The sequence below is a fragment of the Bos taurus genome, chromosome 2 (genome assembly GCF_002263795.3).
Source record: "Bos taurus isolate L1 Dominette 01449 registration number 42190680 breed Hereford chromosome 2, ARS-UCD2.0, whole genome shotgun sequence".
Lineage (NCBI taxonomy): Eukaryota > Metazoa > Chordata > Mammalia > Artiodactyla > Bovidae > Bos > Bos taurus.
This window is the reverse complement of record NC_037329.1, coordinates 17,728,353-17,741,196: the sequence shown is the minus strand read 5'-3', so window position 1 is coordinate 17,741,196 and position 12,844 is coordinate 17,728,353. Positions and strand designations below refer to the sequence as shown.

Here is a 12,844-nt window from a genome sequence, read left to right as displayed (position 1 = left end):
ATTTTCATCAAGTTTTCAAGAGAATAGTGCTAGACAGTTAAGATCAAAATCTCATGCAGAAGAAGATCAAATTCACATGCAGAAGAAAAATGGGTTTTGCTTACTCTACCCACAAACACATATACTCTAAAACCAGATAGACACAGTGAAGTAATGCTAACAGAAAAAAATATTACCCAGCTCTACCAAGCTAAATTATTATTTAGAAAGCTAAATTCAAAACAGAAATTCAACAACAGATATATGGTTATGTCCTAAATCTTAACTCAGCATAGCTCCCCAGAAATGAATGAGTCAAACATGCTTAAGAGACTAAGCAGACATGCACACACAAACGCATGCACACACACACAGCAAAGTAATACTAGAGACTCAGTGAGACAGGCTTATCTAATCACAGACCTATAGTGCATTCCATAGCTGCTACCAGGCTAATATGTATTTATTTTAAAATCTAAGAATTTATGTAGTTTTAATAATTATATAAAAGCACCGCATCATACTTGCCCCTGAGAAACCTGTATGCAGGTCAAGAAGCAACAGTCAGACCAGACATGGAACAACGGACTGGTTCAAAATTGGGAAAGGAGTACGTCAGGGCTGTATATTGTCATCTTACTTATTTAACTTATATGCAGAGTACATCATGTGAAATGCCAGGCTAGATGAAGCTCAAGTTGAAATCAAGACTGCTGGGAGAAATACCAATAACCTCAGATATGCAGATGACACCATCCTTGCGGCAGAACATGAAGAGGAACTAAAGAGACTCTTGATGAAGGTGAAAGAGGAGAGTGAAAAAGCTGGCTTAAAACTCAACATTCACAAAACAAAGATCATGGCATCTTGTACCATCACTTCATGGTAAACAGATGGAGAAAAATGGATAACAGTGACAGATTTTATTTTCTTGGGACTCCAAAATCACTGAGGATGGTGACTGAAGCCATGAAATTAAAAGACACTTGCTCCTTGCAAGAAAAGCTGTGACAATTCTAGACAGGGTATTAAAAGGCAGAGACATCACTTTGCCCAATAGATCCATATAGTTAGAGCTATGCTTTTTCCAGTAGTCAGGTACATATGTGAGAGTTGGATGATAAAGAAGGCTGAGTGCTGAAGAAGTGATGCTTTTGAACTGTGGTCCTAGAGAAGACTCCTGAGAGTCCCCTGGACAGCATGGAGATCAAACCAGTCCATCCTAAAGGAAATCAGTCCTGAATATTCATTGGAAGGACTGATACTGAAGCTCCAATACTCTGGCCACCTGATGTGAAGAGGTGATTCATTGGAAAAGACCCTGATACTGGGAAAGACTAAAGGCAGGAGAAGAAGGTGAGATGGTTGGATGGCATTACCGACTCAATGGACATGAGTTTGAACAAACTCCAGGATCTAGTGAAGGACAGGGAAGCCTGGCGTGCTGCAGTCCATGGGACTGCAAAGAGTCAGACACGACTGAGCGACTGAACAATAACAACAACCCCAACCTGAGGAATAATCATGTGTATTTCCTTTCATTAACTTTTCACATGCATTTCATTTTCATGTGCTACTCCAGATTTAAGTGCTGTAGTTGATTCGCATAGAATACAAGTAATCTCTCTCTTGGGCTCTTCACTTTCATGTGGCTATAGTTGTTATAATTTTCAGTGGCTCTAAACCTCTTTCTTAAGACGGCCAACCTCCTTGTCTGCCTCACCCTCTTGGTCTCTCATTTGTCCAACCAAACCATCCAATCAACCAACACTACTAAGAGCTAAGCAGGTAATGTCCTACATCAAATAACTATTACACCTGTTTTCACAGCGCCAGTCCTCTACTGTTGAGCATCTAAGTAATTTAAACATGAGTGTTATACAGCAGTTATGCAACAGAATTTTTCTCCAATCCTCTATTGTTTCCTTAGAAAATGTTTTCATTGACATCCTGGGTCCAATGATCTTGTAATGTTAACGGCTAATATAAATACATTATAAAATTACTCTCTAAAACACTTCTGTATGAAACATTCATGTCATGAAAGCTTTAACTGAAAATAAACATTCACAACATATATATATACTATTGCTTTAATTTGTTTGTAATTTTTATTTTCTGAGATTCTTAGTGCAATTTATTGAGAAACACCTACACAGGAGCTCTGGGAGAAATAGTATCTGACAACCAAAATATTTTTTGCCATTTCCAAAAATCTCTTGTAATGGGGTTCTTGCCCTCAGTTACTTCAACCTTAATGGAAGAGATGAGATGGGTAAATAGTCAAGCAAAACAATGTAGCAATGATTACATTTAATTTGAAATCATTTATGTTTATCACACAACTGGGTTAGAGATGGTAACTAAGAAAAAAACTAGTTAGAGCATAAGAATGTTGGTAAATTCCTAGGTGTATGATACTAAGTTGACTAAAATTAGGGGAAAGTTAAGTAGATGTGATTTATTTTTTGATTTTATATTTTTCTAACATAGATTGGTTTGAAAAAAAAAAAAGAGTAAGACTTACTGTTTGTTAATAACCAGAGGGGAAAAGCAGAACAACATACTAAATAAAAATCTTTTCATGTGGACTGAATACTCATCTTTGTTGGAATCTCTCTCCCAGTGTGGCTCTGTGTAGCATTCAGGATGCAATGTGGCTGGCTGGCATGGCCTACGATGGCATACGATGTCATGGACAATGGGCCCTTGCCTATGCATCACCATCTCCTCCTTCACCCGAGCCCAGCCTGTGCGTCCAGTGCTCCTCAAGGGTGCTGCTCTCTCACTGGTCTTGCTTTAATATGGGCTGTCCTGCTGCCTGAAATCTTTGAGCCCCTTCTCTTCCTGACCTCTTTCTCATCTTTCAAGATTCATCTCATGCTGATGATTTTGGTCTTACGTTTTCTACTGAACTGTTTATTTTTCTTTTGACCTATTTTTAAAAATGAGTTGTTTTTCATTTCCAAGGGCCTGGATGCTTCTGATTTGTCTGAACTTACACTGTTGATTTCTGGATGTCAAACAAATCCAAATAAAAACAATATTCTTGTGATTACTCTTGTTATTTCTTTTTAATTTTGAAACTTCCTACATAATAAAAATACTTTAAAAAGCATTATTATAAATTACACATTTTAAAGTTATAATGTGGAGCAATATTCTCAAGCCAAAATCCCTCAGAGTCATTTTTTGCTCCTTTTTTTCCTCTTATATCCTGTGTATCTGATACCCTTAGAATCCTGTTGTTTTGACTTTCAAAATAAAACTGCATCTAAGCCTGCTTCAGGCCTTACCGAGATCCCTGTGGCAGCCTCCCAACCAGGCTTTCTGTTTCTGGTTTTGCACTCTACGTAGCTGACTATCGCTTTTAAAATACTTCCATCAAGTTCAAAAGAAAATCTCTTTAGGTGTGTTTCTAAATATTAGAATAAATAAATTGTGAATGTTTGCTTACTAATAATATGCCATTCTTTCAGGATTTATCTTTTGGTGCCTGTCCCCTTTTTTGTCCTAGTATCTTAAATATTAATATATTCGTAGCTTCCACCTTTTCTACAAGGTTTTAGTACTAGAGAGCAAAAACTCAAAAAAAGTTTAAGTATTATTTTTGACTCACTGGAATAATCTTGCGGCCATGATTTTCTTTGTTAAATTCATGCTTTCAGAGTCCTAAATTCATCTGCAAACCCCTAGCAGCAGAAGCTCTTTAGAATACAATGTTCCTCAACATCTCCACTTTCTCTGCTTTACTCTTTTGTATGAGCTGATTTTGAAGGGGCAGGGTACTAGGCTCCTGTTTGTGTCCACCAGCCTGTGCAAAGTATCCCTCTTTCATGAGAGACAGATAAGCAGTTCAGTCTGGAGAAAGCACTGAATATGACTCTGAAATCTGAATTCTGGCTCTGCCCCAGGAGGTGAAAGACTCTGGTCCATCACATCTAAGACGTGTCAATGCTACCTACTGTACAGGACTGTTGTCAGGATTACAGTCATTACACATAAGATACTTGAGCACAGAGGATGGTATGAACAGTGTTAGTCTCTTTGCTTTTCTCACTTGTTCTGAAGGAAAAAGTTCCTTCTGTTAATCATTCTTTATAAACTTTGTCTCACATCTACATTTTTACAATAAAATCCATGTATTTCTTAAGCAAATTCCTGAACTGTTTTATTCTATGCTTTTAAAAAATGGAAAGAAGAAGAGAAAGTTTTGGGCTTCCTTGGTGGTGCAGTGGTTAAAAAGCTGCTTTGCAATGCAAGGGACACCAGTGCGATCCCTGGTCCAGGAAGAAGCCTGAGCACAACTACTAACTCCACACTCTAGAGCCGGTGAACCTCGACTACTGAGCTCGTGTGCTGCGACTGCTGAGGCATATGCACCCAGACCTTGTCTGCAACAAGAGGAGCCACTGCAATGAGCAGCGCGCACACGACAAGGAGTAGCTGTCGCTCCCTGCAGCTAGAGGAAGACCGAGTGCGGCAATGAACACTCCATAACATCCTCCCCCTAAATAAATAAATCTAAAAAAAAAAAGAGAGAGAGTAAGTTTTAAGTAAGAGCATTTAAGTAAGTTTTAAGTAAGTGCATGTAAACACTTTGAAACAGGTTTCCATTCGCTTGGGGGGACTCATCTGCTTCTCATTTATTATGATGTATTATGAATATAAAAGCTATATAATAGCATTTAAGTATTTTAAACAAGTGGTAAATTATTTCACTGAAAATATCTAAATTCTAAAAAATAAGGATGGAATGAAAATAACTCAAAAATTTTAACTGATGTTAAAATGTACATTATTTTTAAAAACCTAAGACAATATTAAACATTTAAACTTAAAAGACTCTAGAAAACATGTAAACTCTAGAAACAAAAGAAGCAGGTTAATATAAATCATGATAACTTGGGAAAAACAACTCATCAGCAGAGAACTTTCAAAGGGCCATAAATTTAAAAATAAACTTTAAGTAGAGCAAAGACATCTCTTTGGCATGCACACACACACAAACTCAGTTACACAGTCACATGTATATATAGTTTTAATGTATGCGCAAAGTAATTTCCCTTAGAATGCACCATCAGTAACAGGCACACCATAAATGTATGACTATTTCTAATAAAAATGATGCAAACTTAGGTTGATGCCCCAGTAAACAAGTGTATTTAAATCCATTAATGATGGCAGTTTGCCAAAATGGGTTTGTAAAACTTCATTTCAATCAGGACCTATTGCTCAGTTGATATGAATATTAAAGCAAGCACAGTTTCATGTACAATCCTTATCAATGTAACCTCTCAAATGGTTACCTTTATACGCAAAGTATAACCTTGGAGATGTGCTCTTAAAATCCACCATGATAAGTGTCTGAAGAGGCCAAAAATGCATGTGACTATTTAACATTTATTCCCAGCCAGGCTGACTTCCAAAAACCACATGAGAGAATTTCTAGATGTATGTGAGGTTAAAACAGGCAGAAGAGCATATCAAGCAAATGTGAAGCATCTGGCCAGAAGAAAGAATACAGAGAACTGGGATCACAGCCTCCAGTGGCATACTTATGCAACTGAGAGTGTAGCCTATTTGCATCTATGGTCCCTTTCTACAAAGGAAGAAAATCACACGGATGATTCTAGAAACATTTGCAATGCTAGTCAAAATTACTGCCGTAATCAATAGTCAGAATAACGATAGCTTATTTCAGTGATATGGTATCACCTCCTATCCAGAAGCATGTGAAATCTCATTTTAAAATGTAGTGGCAGCAACACAGAATACTTCTGCATTCCGTATGAAGTCTAATGCTACCAATCTGAACTGTGGAGAATAAGTGACGGATAACTGCAATGGCTACTACTTATCATACAGTTCATCTACTATAGCTATTGGTTTCTTCTTCATTATGTTCTGTTTTCAGTGATAAGTCACTAAAAAAAGAAATCTGGAAAATGTCAACTGTCATTAATTCTACATAAGCAGAGGTAGTCACCTTTATGATTATTTTTACATAAACAAGAAATTTCATTTCCCCCAAATTTGCAAGGTTGAAGATGGTAGTTTATACTGCGTGTGCTGACATGATATGTTACTAAATAGCTAAACTTAAGTAATCATTTTGGCAAGAAAAATAGATCTTTCCCTAAAATGTTACCTGTGAAAAACAAAATGTAGAAAACATCACATGATGAATATTAATTTTCTAATTTACCTGTAATGCTCATAAAAAAAACGGAATTGAAATGAGGTTGTTTTTAACAACAATCTCATTGCCATCATCACCATCATTTTAAGAATCCTCATCCCTTTTCTCTAGTTTCTTTACTCTTTATCCATTTGAGCTGGTCCATCATTTCAAAAATGCACTAACACCTTTGCCCCTGATCCCACAGAGCAAAGCACAATGCTGGAGGAATCCCATCATCCACATTCTCTGGTGCCTGCATGTTAACAGCCAGCCACGTATTCACAGGAACAGGCCAGAAAGTTTCCACCATAAAGTTAAGGCCAACACTACCTAAAAACACATCTATACTTCCATGGTAATTTCACTCTTACAATCTCCACCAAAAAAAAAAAAAAAATTTCTCAATCATTTCCACTCCATTTAAACCTCTAATCATCTTTAACCACTGTCCTTTCCAACCCTGCCCTGCCTCCAAACCTCTACCACAAAGCAGATCACATTTGTCTCTTACCTTAAAAAACACACTTCATCACTCAGGAACTCAGTCATCTTCTTAATGCCTGACATACACAGAGGCAACTCTGAATTCATCCCACCCACTTCCCTCCTGTTACAATGGAGTTCTCTCTCTTCCATTCTAAAGCTAATCCCTTCAGTTCTGCTTTGGAGTCCATTCACTTCCACCTTGTCACAAATTTGATAGTATTAATTATTCTTTCTCTCTTTCATATTCAACACCTCCCTCCAAACAGAAACTCTCCTCCTCCAAACTAAGCCTCTTAGTTTTCTGTATTACAAAAACAGACAAACGAACTGCACTTGATTCCCGCTGGAGGCTGAACTGTGCCCTCAAGCACCGCCCCCCCAATACGGTGACGTCCTAACCCCAGTACTTCAGGATGTAACGAGTATTTATTTGAAGACAGGGTTCTTTAAAGAGGCAGTTAAATTAAAATAAGGTTATTAAAGTGGGCCCTAATCTGACTGGTGTTCTTAAAAGGCAACAAAGTTCAAACAGAGGCAGGTATAGAAGGAAGATGATGAGAGGAAACGGAGAAGAAGGCTACAGCATGCCAAGGAGAGGGGCCTGGCACAGATCATTCCCTCACGGTCCTCAGGTAGAATCAACACTACTAACTCCCTGATCTTGGGCTGTTAGCCTCTAGAACAAAGAGAAAACAAATTTCCCAAGTCCGCTAGTCTGTAGTATTTCAATACAGCACACCTAGCTAATTAACACACTCCCGCTTCTAGTCATTGCTCTATTTCTCATCTTTCCTCCAGAGAAAACATTCTCCATGAGTTCTCTACACTCGGCGTCTACCACATTCCACTCTCATACCTGAGTTCACTCCAATGTGCTCCTGGCCCTGCCACTGCCAGCGCTGCCATCACCAACAACCTGGATCTTACGGATTCTTAGTGGATGCGTTAAGTCTTCCTCTTATTCCGGCCTTTCAGCAGCATTTGAGAGGGTTCCCAACTCCTTCCCTGACATATTTTCTTCTTTGGGCTTTCATGATACACAGCTCTTTATAATTTTCTTCTTCATCTGTGACCAATCCTTCACTGCCTTCTCTTCAGGAATATGCTCCTCTATCTTGTCATTAAATGCCGGAGTTTCTCAAAGCTCAGTTAAAAAGCCCTCCTCTCATCTACTCAGCTCTTTTCCGGGACAACTCTCACCCCATGAATGTTTTAATTACTACTCATACACAGATGACACACAAGCCCAGATTTCTCATTTCTGGACCTGTTTGGGACTACCTTTATATATCTTTTCTTAGATGTCTCAAAGTCCCCTGAAATGTCTGCTAAGTCACTTCAGTCGTGTCCGACTCTGTGCGACCCCATAGACGGCAGCCCATTAGGCTCCCCCATCCCTGGCGTTGTCCAGGCAAGAACACTAAACATGTCTAAAATCAAACTCATGATTTTCCACACCTTTTCCCTCTGCACATAAACCCAAGCCCTGTCCAATGTTCCCTAACTAGAAGACACCACCATCCATTAAGTCCTGCAAGTCAGAAATGCTTCATCTCTGATACTGTCTTCTTTCTCAACCTTCCTCCCTTCACTGTCCTTGGGACTTGGCATGGTTGCAGTTTTACAATTATTTCTGTAATTATGTAACCATGTACCAAAAAGTGGGACCCTGTCTGTTTTTATTCACCATTACATTCCACCGGGCACAATGTCACACTACTGTATAATAGGTACTCATTTTCTTTTAATGGATGAGAAAATGCTGTTATTAATAAAAACTCATCATGTGCCAAGCACTAAACACTTATTAAATCTTCTTAATCTCTGTTAACAGCCCTATTAAGTAGGTATTATTATTACTGTTGCTGTTCTCCTCAGTTTACTGAGGAGGAAGCTAGGGCGCTGAGAGTACACATCCTTCCCAAGATCAAACAACTTGGATGTGGTAGAAGAAGGCAGACCCAGGTGACCAGGGCACTTTATACTGCTATGCTATTTCATCTTTATGGTTTTCAAAGCTACTCTCAAGCTACTTCGCTAAACTTTATCTGAGTTTAATAAAAGGTATCTTTAATTTATGAATATATCACATAGAAAAAGTTATATATAATTAACACACACTTCCCTGGTGGCTCAGAGGTTAAAGCGTCTGCCTGGAAAGCAGGAGACCTGGGTTCGATCCCTGGGTCGGGAAGATCCCCTGGAGAAGGAAAAGGCAACCCACTCCAGTACTCTTGCCTGGAGAATCCCATGGAGGGAGGAGCCTGGTAGACTACAGTCCATGGGGTCACAAAGAGTCAGACATGACTGAGCAACTTCCCTTTCTTTCAGAAATCTTCAGTTTGTATGTCATTATCATGAGATAAAGCCAAAATCATTTTGCCTGGAATTCAAGATCGTCCATGATCCAATTCTGTCCTTCCTTTCGAGCCTTCTTCCCCGTGATTCCCTAATGCTCTAGTCAGGGGTCAGCAAACTAGTGCCTGCAGGACAATTCTAGCCTGCCACTTCTTTTTACTTTTTAATAATCTAATCTTACTTTTTATTTATTTTTTATTTTGGCCACATCCATGATATGTAGGATCTTAGTTCCTTGCATTTTGGCCACACCCATGACATGCAGGATCTTAGTTCCTTGACCAGGGATCAAACCGGTGCCCTGGGCACTAGAAGCACAGAGTCTTAACCACTGGACTGTCAAGCAAGTCCCCACCTGTTCTTATAAATAAAGTTTTACTAGAGCACAGCCAAACACATTTGTTTACATAATGAATATGCATTACAACAGCAGTTAAACAGCCACAGCTGCAAGAAAACTGTATGAACCAAACAGCCTAAACATTTACTATTTGGCCCTTCACAGAACAAGTTTTCCAACAGCTGAACGAGAATTCTAGACTAGAATCTAGTTCACTGAGAATAAATGAAATAGCTACCACTAGCTGAGTGCTGGGTTCTTTCAACAAAACTTTCAAAAGAGGTCCTGTTATCCCCATTTTATATGTGAAAGAAAGAAGGAAGAGAAAGAGAGAGAGGAAGGGGAAAAAGAAAGAAGGAAGTGAAACAGGTTCAGGTCGTAAAAAGGTGACCAGGCTCTCACAGCAAATACATGGAGGAACAGGGATTCAACTCATGCTCACGGACCATGCTTCATGATTACGGGCCGAACAGGTCCTGGGACCTACGGCTGGCTTTTTCTTCAGCAGATCCTGGGATTTAATGCTGTTATTATTTACTAATGCGATCCTTTCTCCTCCACAGGATGCCAATGCTCCTTCAAAACTTAAAGTAGAGGTTACCCATTCTTGGGGATAAACTCACGCACTGCCTTTTTCCACTAAGTCTTACCAGATCTCCTACTACCAGAGGAATGATCCACCCTATGAATGCACTGCAGTCATTTCCTCAGGACACCTAACTCTCTCGCCCCTCTTAAACTTAGTATAGCAAAACCCAAATTTATATCCTTCAGAAAAAACACAAGGTGTTTTATATAATAAATACTTAACAAATACTTATCTAATGAATGAATCCATATTAAAAACACTGGGACACTTCTAATCTGGATTGTCAAAGTGGAAAATTTAAGATTTACTTCTTAATAATTCAGCAAATGAAAATCCAAAATGTAGCCTAAATACAGAAATATCTTCCTAAGTACTGATTTTTAGTGTTTTTAGCCTACTTATAAAAATCAATTTGAAAAAGAAATAAAACTTTCTAAGTATTAAATATAGTTCATGCTATCAGTACCATACAGTAACGAAATAATATTACAGTTAATATATCACACACCACCATTTCAGTAGGACAGAAAACCTCTTCATAACGCCCAAATTAACAACAAAAAAAAAACAATGTTATTAGAAATTTAAAGTAAATTCATGGCGAACAATAAAATGTTATTTATTACAAGACTACAAAGACCACAACAGATGTTCTGAATACCTAGTTATTTTTGAAGCTCATTCTGATACAGTAACCTGAGTGCTCAACATCATCACTGTAGAAATAATATGATTTAAATGTCAATACTAATTGACCAAGGGTCAATACTGAAATCAAATTGATTATATGCTTTTCAGCCAAAGATGGACAAGTTCTATACAGTCAGCAAAATCAAGACCAGGAGCTGACGGTGGCACAGATCATGAACTCATTGCCAAATTCAGACTTAAATTGAAGAAAGTAGGGAAAACCACTAGACCATTCAGGTATGACCTAAATCAAATCCCTTATGATTATACAGTGGAAGTGGGAAATAGATTCAAGGGATTAGATCTGACAGAGTGCCAGATGAACTATGGATAGAGGTTCATGACACTGTAGAGGAGGCAGGGATCAAGACCATCCCCATGGAAAAGAAATGCAAAAAAGCAAACTGGCTGTCTGAAGAGGCCTTACAAATAGCTGTGAAGAGAAGAGAAGTGAAAGGCAAAGGAGAAAAGGAAAGATATAAGCATCTGAATGCAGAGTTCCAAAGAATAGCAAGGAGAGATAAGAAAGCCTTCCTCAGCAGTCAATGCAAAAAATAGAGGAAAACAATAGAATGGGAAAGTCTAGAGATCTCTTCAAGAAAATTAGATACAAAGGGAACATTTCATGCAAAGATGGGCTCAATAAAGGACAGAAATGGTATGGACCTAACAGAAGCAGAAGATATTCAGAAGAGGTGGCAAGAATACACAGAACTATACAAAAAAGATCTTCATGACCAAGATAATCACAACGGTGTGATCACCAACCCAGAGCCAGACATCCTGGAATGTGAAGTCAAGTGGGCCTTAGGAAGCATCACTATGAACAAAGGTAGCAGAGGTGATGGAGTTCCAGTTGAGCTAATTCAAATTCTAAAAGATGATGCTGTGAAAGTGCTGCATCCAATATGCCAGCAAATTTGGAGAACTCAGCAATGGCCACAGGACTGGAAAAGGTCAGTTTTCATTCCAATCCCAAAGAAAGGCAATGCCAAAGAATGCTCAAACTACGCACAATTGCACTTATCTCACACACTAGTAAAATAATGCTCAAAATTCTCCAAGCCAGTCTTCAATAGTATGGAACCATGAACTTCCAGATGTTCAAGCTGGATTTGGAAAAGGAAGAGGAACCAGAGATCAAATTGCCAACATTGTTGGATCATCAAAAAAGCAAGAGAATTCTAGAAAAACATCTACTTCTGCTTTATTGACTATGCCAAAGCCTTTGACTGTGTGGATCACAAAACACTACGGAAAATTCTTAAAGAGATGGAAATACCACACCATCTGAAATGCCTCTTGAGAAATGTGTATGCAGGTCAGGAAGGAACAGTTAGAACTGGACATGGAACAACAGACTAGTTTCAAATAGGGAAAGGAGTGTGTCAAGGCTGTATATTGTCACCCTGCTTATTTAATTTCTATGCAGAGTACATCATGAGAAATGCTGGGCTGGAAGAAGCACAAGCTAGAATCAAGATTGCTGGGAGAAATATCAATAACCTCAGATAGGCAGAGGACCTCACCCTTATGGCAGAAAGTGAAGAAGAACTAAAGAGCCTCTTGTTGAAAGTGAAAGAGGAGAGTGAAAAAGTTGCTTTAAGCTCAACATTCAGAAAACTAAGATCATGGCATCTGGTCCCATCACTTCATGGGAAACAGATGGGGAAACCGTGGAAACGGTGACAGCCTTATTTTTTTTGGACTTTATTTTTTTAGTTTTTGGACTCCCAAATCACTGCAGATGGTGACTGAAGCTATGAAATTAAAAGACGCTTGCTCCTTGGAAGAAAAGCTATGACCAATCTAGACAGCATATTAAAGAGCAGAGACATTACTTTGCCAACAAAGGTCCGTATCTAGTCAAAGCTGTGGTTTTTCCAGTAGTCATGTATGGATGTGAGAGTTGGACTGTAAAGAAAGTTGAGTGCCGAAGAACTGATGCTTTTGAACTGTGGTGTTGGAGAAGACTCTTGAGAGTCCCTTGGACTGCAAGGAGATCCAACCAGTCCATTCTAAAGGAGATCAGCCCTGGGATTTCTTTGGAAGGAATGATGCTGAAGCTGAAACTCCAGTACTTTAGCCACCTCATGTGAAGAGTTGACTCACTGGAAAAGACCTTGATGCTGGGAGGGATTGGGGGCAGGAGGAGAAGGGGATGACAGAGGATGAGATGGCTGGACGGCATCACTGACTCGATGGACGTGAGTCTGAG

General features: G+C 38.9%; 1 protein-coding gene and 1 non-coding gene across 5 annotated transcripts in view; one reads left to right on the top strand and one right to left on the bottom strand.

The window, feature by feature from the left end:
- Positions 1 to 12,844, bottom strand: part of SESTD1 (SEC14 and spectrin domain containing 1) — a 152,950-nt gene that overhangs the window by 30,481 nt on the left and 109,625 nt on the right. The gene's annotated exons all lie outside the window — the stretch shown is intronic.
- On the top strand, positions 8,772 to 8,843 carry TRNAS-GGA (transfer RNA serine (anticodon GGA)). The gene has a single exon. It is a non-coding gene; the product is annotated as a tRNA-Ser (tRNA).